The sequence below is a fragment of the Bufo bufo genome, chromosome 4, assembly GCF_905171765.1.
Source record: "Bufo bufo chromosome 4, aBufBuf1.1, whole genome shotgun sequence".
In the NCBI taxonomy this organism is placed as follows: domain Eukaryota; kingdom Metazoa; phylum Chordata; class Amphibia; order Anura; family Bufonidae; genus Bufo; species Bufo bufo.
Window position 1 is genome coordinate 245,611,652 of NC_053392.1, and position 13,320 is coordinate 245,624,971.

The following is a 13,320-nucleotide window of genomic DNA, read 5'->3' on the forward strand; positions in this document are numbered from 1 at the left end:
GATCCTCCAGGACTTGTCCGTACCTTGTGCAGAATAGACATGTATACTGGCACTAAGCAGCCATTGTTATACTGCAGCGCAATTGCTCATGTTTGTATTTTGGATATTTCACACTCTTTTGGAGTGTACTTAATTTTACAAAATTAAATTAAAACCAAAAACCTGTGTTGGCTATCTCGTCCTCCTCCACAGCCGCTTCCACCTACTCCGCTATATCCACCGCCTCCTCAAACTCCTACTCCATATGGAACTCCACCTCATAAATCCATTTTTTTTGTACGTGTTTTATTTTATATAATTTCACTACTACATTTTTGGGTGAAATTCACCAATTTTTGGGTGTATAGTTCCACTGCTATACCTAGTAGGCCGGTTAAAAAAAAAAAATTGTCATTAACATTTTTGGGTGAAATTCACCAATTTTTGGGTGTATAGTACCACTGCTATACCTAGTAGACCGGTAAAAAAAAAAAAAAAAAAAAAAAAAAATTGTCACTTACATTTTCTGGTGAAATACTGTAAACTAATTTTTGGGTGTATAGTACCACTGCTATACCTAGTAGACAGGTTAAACAAAAATAAATAAATAATAATTTACATTTTAGGGTGAAATTCACCAATTTTGGTGTGTATAGTACCACTGCTATACCTAGTGGACCGGTAAAAAAAAATTAAAAATTGTCAGTTACATTTTCGGGTGAAATTCACAAATTTTTGGGTGTATAGTACCACTGCTATACCCAGTAGGCCGGGTAAAAAAATTTTTTATTGTCATTTAGATTTTAGGGTGAAACTCACCAATTATGGTGTGTATAGTACCACTGCTATACCTAGTAGACAGGTTAAACAAAAAAAAAATTGTCAGTTATATATTCTGGTGAAATTCACCAATTTTTGGGTGTGATGTACCACTCCTATATCTAGTAGACCGGGGGGAAAAAAATTGTCAGTTGCATTTTTTGGTGAAATTCACAAATTTTTGGGTGCAATATACCCCTCCTCTACCTAGTTGACAGCTTAATAAATTTCAATAATTTTTCTGTTACATTCTTGGGTTGACATTATACAATTTTAGACGTGAATAAACCCCTGCTCTGCATAGGTGACAGCGAATAAAATTTTATATATTATTCAGTAATTAATGGGCGCAACATCCTTTCATTCAATGCTTAAACTTTGAATAGTTATCACACTTTTAAGCTTTAATAATTTCTCCCATATTTCAACTCTATAATTTTCAATTTGAAAAAATTAATCCTACCTTGGATGTGGTCTCTCTTTCTCACGCTCCCTCTCTGGCCTGGAACCATGATTCCCTGCAACCTGTGATCACCATGGTAGGCGCATAAAAGAACATCGAAAGTTGATCGAAAGTTGAGCAGATATCAAATTGGATAGTGAACATCACGGGGACGTGCGACATGGTGGGGTACTAAGTGTGCACACGCCTACACGAACTGACTGACAGGGGTTAGCGCCTGCAACTTCTGGGTCTCCAAATTGGGCACATGGCCTGAGCTTGCCCTTTACCCCTCGGAGGTGCTGGCCTGCCGTGCAGCCAGTGTATTGTCTGAATGTGTGTTTAGCATGACTGGAGGGGGTTATCACAGGTTATATTTCCCAATGTTTTGGGGTGTACCCTAATTTTAAAAATAAAATTTAAAACCAAAAAGCAGTGTAGGCTTTCTCCTCCTCCTCCACCGCCGCTTCCACCTACACCGCCACATCCACCGCCTCCTCAACCTCATACTCCATATGGACCTGGTCCTCCTAGATCAAGATTATTATTTTTTATTTCTACGTATTTTATGTTATTTTAAGTCATTTCCCTATCCACATTTGTTTGCAGAGCACTTGCCATGCTCTTAACCACATTTTGACTCCATTTGCAGCCCTCTAGCCCTTTCCATGAAATTTTTACAGCCATTTTAGTGCTCAAAAGTTTGGGTTCCCATTGACTTCAATGGGGTTCGGGGTCAAGTTCGGGTCAAGATCGGGTCCCAAACTCGAACTTTTTTCCAGAGTGTGCCCGAACCCGTCAAACCCAAACATCCAGGTGTCCACTCAACTCTAGTCAGGACTTGAACCCAGGGACTCCTGTGTCCCAGGTGGCAGCTCTTCAGCTATTCAGCTTTCTGGACAGCTCCTGTGCTGAACTGAAGTCTAGTTCCCTGTGCCTCTAGTTTCAGTTTCCGCCTCCCTGGTTTGCTCCACCCTGTTTCCTGATTGAACATCTTATTTAAACCCAGCCTTGCACTTCCTGCCTTGTGAGATTATTGTGCTCTCAGCCTGTAATCAAGCTAGTCTCTTCTGCTCTGAATACTGACGCTCATCTTGTGCATCGACCACTGGCTTTCTCCTGACTATGGTATTTGACTACTCCTCTAATACTGACGCTTATCTTGTGCATCGACCACTGGCTTCCTTCTGACTACTTCATCGGCCTTGCAATTACACCAAGTAGTTGCAATAAAAGACTTCGAACCAGACCCGGACCGTTACATAAGCGTTCCATGCAGCAATCACCTCCACAGTATGTGGACAAGCAATTGCTGCTGCTTTCGCTTGTCCCCATACAAAATTATTGCTACTGGGCAGCAGATTGCTGTTTAGATATCACAATCTGCTGTCCAACAATGACTAAGCTGTCCTCACTAGTGATGGCCTTGCGGTTGGCCCGGCGGTCAGTTCGCGGCGAACTTTGCACGTTCGCGATCCGCATGCGAACATATGGCGATGTCCACGCTCACCATATTCTTTTGCATTTTGCTGAACTTTGACCCATGAAACATCCATCAGATGGGACAGGACATCCAATTGAGACATTTCAACACATGGACACACCCCTAACCCTATAACAGAACCTGATCTGGCAGCAATTTTACATTATTGTTTTGCCAGTGTAGGGAGAGGTTGCATTTTGGAGCAAGGACAGGCTGTTAGGAACTTAGGGACACCAAACGCTAGCTAATAAGGCCACAAAAGTCCTTTTAAGGTAATGTTGTGCTATCGATGATACACAAAGGGGTGTGATATACTTATAATATACAATGGCTGTCCCAAAAAAAAGTTGCCACCTGGATTTAACTAAGCAAATAGTTATGAGCCTCCTATTGGATAATTACTGCAAGTTATTTAACCCCAACTGGTGCAATGAGTTGCTTCTCATTTCTTAAACAACCATGTCGAAAAACACATCTCGTGGTCGTGGAAAAGATGTTAGTCTGTTTAAGAAGGGTGAAATCATTGGCATGCATCAAGCAGAGAAAACATCTAAGGAGATTGCAGAAATTACTAAAATTGGGTTAAGAACTGTCCAACGCATTATTAAAAACTGAAAGGATAGTCGGGACCCATCGTATTCGAGGAAGAAATGTGGTGGGAAAAAAATCCTGAATGATCGTGATCAGCAATCACTTAAACGTTTGGTGAAATCAAATCAAAGAAAAACAACATTAGAACTCAGGGCTATGTTTAATAGTAAAAGTAAGAGCATTTCCACACGCACGATGCGAAGGGAACTCAAGGGATTGGGACTGAACAGCTGTGTAGCCGTAAGAAAAAAACTAATCATTGAGGCAAACCAGAAAAAAAGGCTTCAATTTGCTAGGGAGCATAAAGATTGGACTCTGGAGCAATGGAAGAAGGTCATGTGGTCTGATGAGTCAAGATTTACCCTGTTCCAGAGTGATGGGCGCATCAGGGTAAGAAGAAAGGCAGATGAAGTGATGCACCCATCATGCCTAGTGCCTACTGTACAAGTCTGTGGGGGCAGTTCTATGATCTGGGGTTGCTGACCTTAACCACATTGAGAATATTTGGGATGTGCTAGAGAAGGCTTTGAGCAGCGGTCAGACTCTACCATCATCAATGCAAGATCTTGGTGAAAAATGTATGCAACACTGGATGGAAATAAATCTTGTGACATTGCAGAAGCTTATCGAAACAATGCCACAGCGAATGCGTGCCTTAATCAAAGGTAAAGGCGGTCCAACAAAATATTAGAGTGTGTGACCTTTCTTTTGTGGCGACAGGCAGTGTACTTTCTAACATAGAAAGTATATTATAGTGCATTTGTATGCTTCTAGAAAATACTGATTGAGGGCTGCGATCTATCAGCTTCCACAAAATAGTGATTGAGGTTTTCCATATACCTGTGTCCACAAAATTACTGCTTGAGGGTGATATACCAGCTTCAACTAACAACTGATTGAGGCCTGCCATATATCCGCTTCCACAAAATAGTGATAGAGGTTTTCCATATACCTGTGTCCACAAAATACAGATTGCGAGTTTTGATATACCTGCTTCAACTAACAACTGATTGAGGCCTGCCATATATCAGCTTCCACAAAATAGTGATAGAGGTTTTTCATATACCTGTGTCCACAAAATTACTGCTTGAGGGTGATATACCTGCTTCAACTAACAACTGATTGAGGCCTGCCATATATCCGCTTCCACAAAAAAGTGATAGAGGTTTTCCATTTACCTGCGTCCACAAAATTACTGCTTGACGGTGAAATACCTGCCTCAACTAACAACTGATTGAGGCTTGCCATATATCAGCTTCCACAAAATAGTGATAGAGGTTTTCCATATACCTGCATCCACAAAATTACTTCTTGACGGTGATATACCAGCTTCAACTAACAACTGATTGAGGCTTGCCATATATCAGCTTCCACAAAATAGTGATAGAGGTTTTCCATATTACTGCGTGCACAAAATTACTGCTTGAGGGTGATATACCAGCTTCAACTAACAACTGATTGAGGCCTGCCATATATCAGCTTCCACAAAATAGTGATAGAGGTTTTCTATATACCTGTGTCCACAAAATACAGATTGCGGGTTTTGATATACCTGCTTCAACTAACAACTGATTGAGGCCTGGCTAAATTTTGGGGCCTGTACTGGCGGACAGTTACATATTTATCCTGTGACCGCCTAATGTACCTCCAGCCACAGAATCCAAAGTTCTTTGCTGACAGGTGAATGACTATTGCCTAATTTTTGGGGCCTGTACTGTCCGACAGTTAAATTTTTTATCTCTAGCTACATAATCACACCCTTTTCTCACTCCTCTGCCTCACATTATGGCGGCGTATGAACTGTATTCACCATAAGGACCTTCTAATGTCACAGGGTCATGTGACTGTGCCCCCCACCCCATACTGTGCCCCTCACCCCGAACTGTGCCCCCTTATACCCTGCATTGTGCCCTCTTACCACACCCTGTGCAGTGCCCCTAGTCATTCCATGTACTGTGCCCTCTTATACCCTTTTATCTGGTCATGGTATGGCGGTGTTATCCGGTCACTGTACAGAGGTGTTATCTGGTCAATGTATGGCGGTGGTATCCAATAACTGGATGGCCATAACTGTATCCCTTTCCCTACCCACGCCATCCTTTTTTAGATAATAAATGACCACCTAATTGTATTATTATTCTGGGGTAAGGCTAATGTCTTTATATTATATATATTATAGTGTATTATACTGTGCCCTGTATTTCCCAGTAGAAAATGATCCTTGGGAAACACAGTCCTCATCCCTGACCACCAGGACCAGGTATCGCTCTGTCAGTACATGGCGGCCTCCCCTCTCCGCCACGCTGCTCCGCTGTGTACTGGTGCTTATTCTGACACTAGGGCTGGGTTCACATCCTATTTTTGCCATCCATTTAATGCATACCAAAAATGCATGCCTAAGACTGATGCCGTACAGTGGCGTCCGTTCACCATACAGTTCCATGGTAGAAAAAAAATTTAAGTTAACGTGTGCATTTTTAAAAAAATGGTCTGCAGGACACAAAAACGTGGAGTGCTGCACATTTGTATACATCAAACCGAACGTGCGTTCGCGAATTGTCCCGGCCGACGTTTGTCCATCACTAGTCCTCACACCTCTGTTCATTTTACCCGATGAACAAGCATTTCGCTCATTCATCGGGTGATCTGCAGCACTTTTAGACAAGCAGATTACGAGAACAAATGTCCGTAGGAATATTGGGCCATCTAAATCGAGATTTACTTTAACAATAGTACTTTTTATTACATGACATTACCATTATCACATTATTCAAACTGAACACATTGAAAGCTCAGCCATTTTACCACCATGATTTTTAACAGGATCTATTGCATAAGACTAGTCCAAGATAAACTTATTTAGAAATTTAAATCATAACCAACTGCAAAATTAAAATATTAGGTATGACAGATGCATTAAACACTCTATCTTGTATTGAGGTTTTATTTTCTATTACAGCGTGGACAGTGTGATTATACACTACAAGCATCTAAATTATCCATGAGAAAAAGATTAGCTGATAATTGATACACAAAGGGAATACTAAGACAATTGAAAATCAATGCCGATTTTATTGCATATTACAACAATCTGATTTTTAGCAATAATACAAATAAATACATAAAACATTAAAATATAGTTTTAAAGGCCATGACCTCCTTTATACCTTTTGCAAAATAAACAACTTTCTAAATGATCTTCATTCAAAATGTCCTACAATTTTGCTTCTGAAGAGTGTGTGTAAATCTAGCTGATGGAGCTTTTGAATCTGACATTAATCCATCAGAGCACTGCTCCTGGCTGTGCCACAGCCATCATAGTGAAGTCCCCTGGCTGTCTCAGCATTGGTGCAGTAAGCGTACTCACCAGACATCATTCGCGTACATTGCGGCAGTAACATGACTTGACTTGTTCATATGACCACTTAATTTGGCTCTACCTGGGTACCAGTACTTCGATGCAGGTGCTGAACAGCGAGTCCACATGCCAAGCCCTTGCACAGATACTGCTGCCTGTAGAGTATCTGCACATATGACAGCCGTGTCCACTTGCTGTTCAGTGCCTACACAAAATTACTGGTAGCCAGGAACAGCCTGAAGAAGCAGTCACGTACCGCTGGGGGATTTCACTATGACAGCTGTGGGACAGTATAGCCATGTATGCTTGTATGTTTTTGGCATTTTAAGAAATACCACTAGAAATTGGCCAATCCTTTTATTGTAAGATGTAATTTGAAAGCTGAAGTTTGTAGTGGATGACACTCCACTTCTCACTTATTGTGGATTGTAAATTACATCACCACACCAACGCTTGGTGAAGTCAGCAACACTTGCCCTCCAAATCAGGATTAGAATAGCAGGCATTAATACAGGGTCATGAGGCTGGCTCTGCTATTGAGCGGCATTTAAATAGGTTGGCTGTCACGGACGTTCCCGAGATAGGTGGCAAGAGATCGGTAAGTCTGTGAACACGTGGTTTGATCTGACATGCTTTCCGTTTGGATCAAATGATGTCTGTGTTGTTTCTGGTGCTTGCCGCACCCTCTTTCCCCAGGTGTGGCTATTAGGGTAATTTAACCTTCTCTATTTATAGTTACTTCTCCTACAATGCTGTGGGGTTTATAGCTTCTGTTTAGACCTTTGGATAGATTGTGGTTGGATCTCGACTGACTTCCTGGTGCTTTCATTGCTCCTTTGAAGTTAAGTCTTTCCTTTCCCTTTTGTATTTTGTTTGGGTTCTGTGTGTTGCATTTCCCTATTGTTTGTATTAGGCTTGAAGGAGACTCCTGTTCGTCCTTCCTTTTAGAGGAACAGTTAGTCTCGTCCCTGTCATTAGTACCAGGCTGCTATAGGGCTTGATAGGACTCTAGGTATTCCTGCGTATGAACTCACCTACCTTTGGGGTCTGTTTATACTGGTAGTCAGTCAGGATTTTGGTTAGGGTTTTCACTAGGAGGTGTCCATTGATTCCCTGTTCCCCCCTTCCCTCCTATGCTCTGTGTGGTGTTTCCCACACCGAAGAGTGACATTGGTTCACTGCATATAAAAGGCAATCGGCCAACAAGGGAAATTAACAGTAAGGCACATTGCCAATCCACCCTTGGTTATATACTGATGAGCAAAAGGGTAACAATGTTTTTGAACTTTTGACTTTCAGGCTCCATATCTCGCCATCTACTACAGCTTCGAATGTGAGACTACCATCATTTTATAGACAATCATCTTGGCTATCTCATACATAAATTTGACTTGCAACTATTCAGCATATGATTAGTTATGCAGATCCTTGTCATGTAACTGCATTATTACTGTTTGACTCCTGGTGGTGAAACAATATTTATATTTTTGTATACTACAAATTCTTCCTTCTATCTTCATTCAGCAGGACCTGCGCTGACGTCACCGCGCTCACCACGTGGTCAGCGCGATGACGTCAGCGCAGGTCCTTTTGCAAGTCCTGCAAGAAGAAGAAAGAAGACAATAACGGCTGCGCGTGGATGAGGTGGGTATTTTTTTAAATTATTTTTTAACCCTTAATGGACATTTTACTTAGCATTCTGTAATTAAATAATGCTATTATTTTCCTTTTCAACCATGTTATAATGGAAAATAATAAAATCTACAGAACACCGAACCCACACTCGAACTTCAGTGAAGAAGTCCGGGTTCGGGTCTAGGTACCAACATTCAGTTTTTTATCACGCGCGTGCAAAATGCATTAAAACGCTTTGCATGTGCATGGAAAAAACTGAACAACGCAATCGCAGACAAAACTGACTGAAATTGCATGCGCACTTGCGCGGGTTTCCCGCAATGCATCCGGACCTCTTCCGCGACACCCATGTGAAAGGGGCCTAAGGTGAAGTGGTGAGCTTGTTTGTTATGGGTTCCTGTCACTGATATTGGGGTACTGTGCTGGCATCATTTCAGTTTGACTGTCTTATTATATTCTCTTCTCTGGTATTAGCTCCAGCAGATACGATGATAAATCCTGTTTATATAAAATGTGTTATTTCTGACATAGATGTAGGCTGGACAATAAAGGAGTAATGCCCTACATTGCCAGGGGCCCAGGCCATTCTCACTCTGACCCTGAACAGGACAGCTCCAGGCTAAACCCATACATTTACATAGATATTAAAAAATGTTGGCTTTTTATGTCCTCCTATCCAAAGCCCTGTCCACTTAAGGTCACTTTCTCACATTCTATTTATAATGGTAATAGTTCTTAATAACTGCTTATTAGCAAATGACAAAACTACCATTAACCAGTTATTATGCAAGAATATATGCAACTATTATACTGCAGAAATCCCGACAGCAGTACCTTTTTACACTGATCAAAAATGCAATCAAGTAACTGAAATATACATTATCAAGAAATTCCTTTCTATGATTACCTATAATTACATGTTTTGGACCCACTCATTATATTATCCTATGTTAATTTATTGCTTCCCAACAAGCATGGTTGCTGCATATTTTATTTTTTCTATATCCCAAGTAACAACAAGGTTATAATGTAATACATAATGATTTAATGATTAAAAAAAAACAACCCATCCATATAATGTTAACGGCTCCATACGACTGTGAGAATAAAAGACATTTCAGCATCAGGTGCCTCTTCAATTACCCTCCAATCTTCCCTCATTTAGTTCCAGTGCCCTCTTCTGTGCCCTGTGCTTGCAAGCCAGCAGATGTATTAATACTGACTAGATTTATACAGGAGGTGGAGAGAACATTCATCGTAATTGATGAATGATAAATCTGGAATGTGCTCACCCCCTGGTGACGGGAGCACACAGCGGTATTTATGTTTATATTCATCTGCAATGCAGTTTAACATGGTCATGGATTATAGAGCGGTTTACATTCATGTGTGTACTGGGAATATACAGAACTAAACTTAATGCTTTGTGTGAAAGATCTACGCTGGGCGAATATGGCTTCAGGGAAGAGGGCTGCTTATGTATCCTGTGCACAAGCTCATCGGAGAGAGGACAGTTGTGTCTCGGAATTGACATAAAGCTGCGTTATCCGCAGGGCACAGAACTACTCTGCCAAGTCTACTTGCAGAATAGTCCAATAGGTGTCCGAGGAGATGTTAAGTAACTCCCTACATATCTGTAACATTCACGTTCTCTTTCTTATTGCGAGCATTGAACATTGTATTAGGAGCTAAATTTATCCAATAATTCTAATAATTCATCCTGACGAGTTTACTTGACAAGTGCAGCATTCGCTACCTCGAAGGATTGAACTATTACAGATTTGCTCTGTGAGTCAGTACTATCGCGTATTTGCATTTTCAAATGGAAAAGGTAATAGTAATATTCTAAATTTTCTACTATTATGAATTTGATGACTCAATTTGGCAAAAAAAAAAAGTAAGTCACCTTAAAATACACCCGAAACTGAGCTTGCAAGTAAATGATGCCAATGAAGAACTCTTAGGAAGAGGATACCAACTACGGTGTCATTTATCACAGTTACCCTATAGAAGAAATGAATGGCAGACTGGTGTTTTTATCTTCAGGTTTACAGGTTCTATATATTTTTCTTAGGACATGCATGTTCGGGGGGGTGTGTTATAGTATGAATGGAGAAAGACACCCTGCTTCATTACGAACACCTTTACCAGCATGTTAGTTTGCAAAGTGTGGTCGGAGCCCACACAGTATGAGGGTGCATTCACATGACCGTATGTATTTTGCAGTCCGCAAAACGTGGATCCGCAAAAAATATGGATGACGCCCGTGTTGCATCCGTTTTTTCTTGCAGATCCATTGTAACAATGCCTCAAAACAGACAAGAATAGGACATGTTTTATCTTTTTTGTGGGGCTACGGAACGGACATACGGAAGTGGACAGTACACAGTGTGTTGTCTGCATTTTTTGCTGACCCATTGAAATGAATGGGTCTGCATTGTATGAGCAAAAAATACAGATTGGATGGTATTTCAGGCACATATTGCAGCGGAACAGTCAGTTGCACCGCAATCTGCGACTTTTCCCCGCTCACGCCCTGTCTAAAAAAGTGGGCGTGGTGGCGAAGGGGACAGGCTGGCATGGCTTATTCATCATTTTCTACACCTGTTTTAGGTGTAGAAAATGGTCTAAATGTAAGCCAGCTAGGAAGTTGGCTTACACTTAGACTGGCGCTGGAAGCGCCGAGGTTATGTAGAGGCCTGCGCCTCTTCATAACTTCAACGGATCCACTGACAGATATAAGGCTTATTAAGACCAGTGTCTAAAACGCCGGTCTTAATAAATGACCCCCTATATTGTTTGCTTCTGAAGGATCTGTGGTCACATGACCAGATCATCAGATCCTTAAATTAGTAGTCTACTGCTCATGTAAGAGGGGCTTACCTCATAATAAGTGTCCTCTTCTGGGGGAAAAAAACAGTTTGGCTGTGGGCCCACTTTGTGGGCACCCAAGCCCTACTGATGGAAATGAAGTTCAGAATCAGATTCAGGTGCATGAGTAGCATTTGCACTGGAGTTCCCTTGAACAATACAGAGGGAGCATAGAGGCTGCAGACAAAGAGGCAAGAACCTCGAGTTGGCAACAAGAGAACTATCTGTCACTAGCAATGAAAGCTGCAGGAGTATTGAGCTGACTATGGGCATGCTGGAGCAGCTTTGTAGAGTCTCAGCACAAAGACTGTTTTAGAGCCAGGGAGAGAGAGCCTGGGATTTGCAAGTGTGCCAGTGAGAGAGAGTAGAGCTGTGGGACCAGTGTAAACAGACAAAGCAGACTCCAGAGAGACAAAGGGAGACAAGCTTCAGGTTCTAATAAGAGAGGAGCCAGGTCAATCCAGAAGGGTGGTTTAGCTAGTAAGCCAGTATGCATCAGACCAAAATGTGGAGGAATAGATCACAAGTGACTGATACCAGATTGCAGGCAGTTGAACCTCCCCCACATTGCAATAAAAGAGAAGTCGAAAAAGGCCCAAGATAATACCCCTGTATCAGAGAAGAGATTTATATAGTGCAAACATGCCTATTGTGATGTATATATAGTTTGCGCATAGCTGCATGCTGAAACTGTCAAGCATGTATCCCTTCTAATGAGTTAAATTTATATTGTTCGGACTCAAAAAATGGACACAATGTCAGTTTTACATCCCTATTTAATTGCTATGAAAAACAGCTATTAAAATGTATTATTTTTATTAGTTTTTTTAAGTTAAAATCCTGACCCCTTCAGTTCCCTCAATGTTAATATTATTCCTCCTCCATGGTGCCCCCAGTATAAGTAATACACCCCTCTGTGGCCTCTGCACTTATAAAGTTTTTAATAGCTCCCAGTTGTGGCTACATATATATAGTTGTGCCCCCTGTATATATACAGTACAGACCAAAAGTTTGGACACACGTTCTCATTCAAAGAGTTTTCTTTATTTTCATGACTATGAAGGCATCAGAACTATGAATTAACACATGTGGAATTATATACATAACAAACAAGTGTGAAACAACTGAAAATATGTCATATTCTAGGTTCTTCAAAGTAGCCACCTTTTGCTTTGATTACTGCTTTGCACACTCTTGGCATTCTCTTGATGAGCTTCAAGAGGTAGTCCCCTGAAAGGGTTTTCACTTCACAGGTGTGCCCTGTCAGGTTTAATAAGTGGGCTTTCTTGCCTTATAAATGGGGTTGGGACCATCAGTTGCGTTGAGGAGAAGTCAGGTGGATACACAGCTGATAGTCCTACTGAATAGACTGTTAGAATATGTATTATGGCAAGAAAAAAGCAGCTAAGTAAAGAAAAACGAGTGGCCATTATTACTTTAAGAAATAAAGGTCAGTCAGTCAGCCGAAAAATTGGGAAAACTTTGAAAGTAAGGGCTATTTGACCATGAAGGAGAGTGATGGGGTGCTGCGCCAGATGACCTGGCCTCCACAGTCACCGGACCTGAACCCAATCGAGATGGTTTGGGGTGAGCTGGACCGCAGAGTAAAGGCAAAAGGGCCAACAAGTGCTAAGCATTTCTGGGAACTCCTTCAAGACTGTTGGAAGACCATTTCAGGGGACTACCTCTTGAAGCTCATCAAGAGAATGCCAAGAGTGTGCAAAGCAGTAATCAAAGCAAAAGGTGGCTACTTTGAAGAACCTAGAATATGACATATTTTCAGTTGTTTCACACTTGTTTGTTATGTATATAATTCCACATGTGTTAATTCATAGTTTTGATGCCTTCATAGTCATGAAAATAAAGAAAACTCTTTGAATGAGAAGGTGTGTCCAAACTTTTGGTCTGTACTGTATATATATATATATATATATTTATATATATATATATATAATATTAAATATATATATATATACAGTACAGACCAAAGGTTTGGACACACCTTCTCATTCAAAGAGTTTTCTTTATTTTCATGACTATGAAGGCATCAAAACTATGAATTAACACATGTGGAATTATATACATAACAAACAAGTGTGAAACAACTGAAAATATGTCATATTCTAGGTTCGTCAAAGTAGC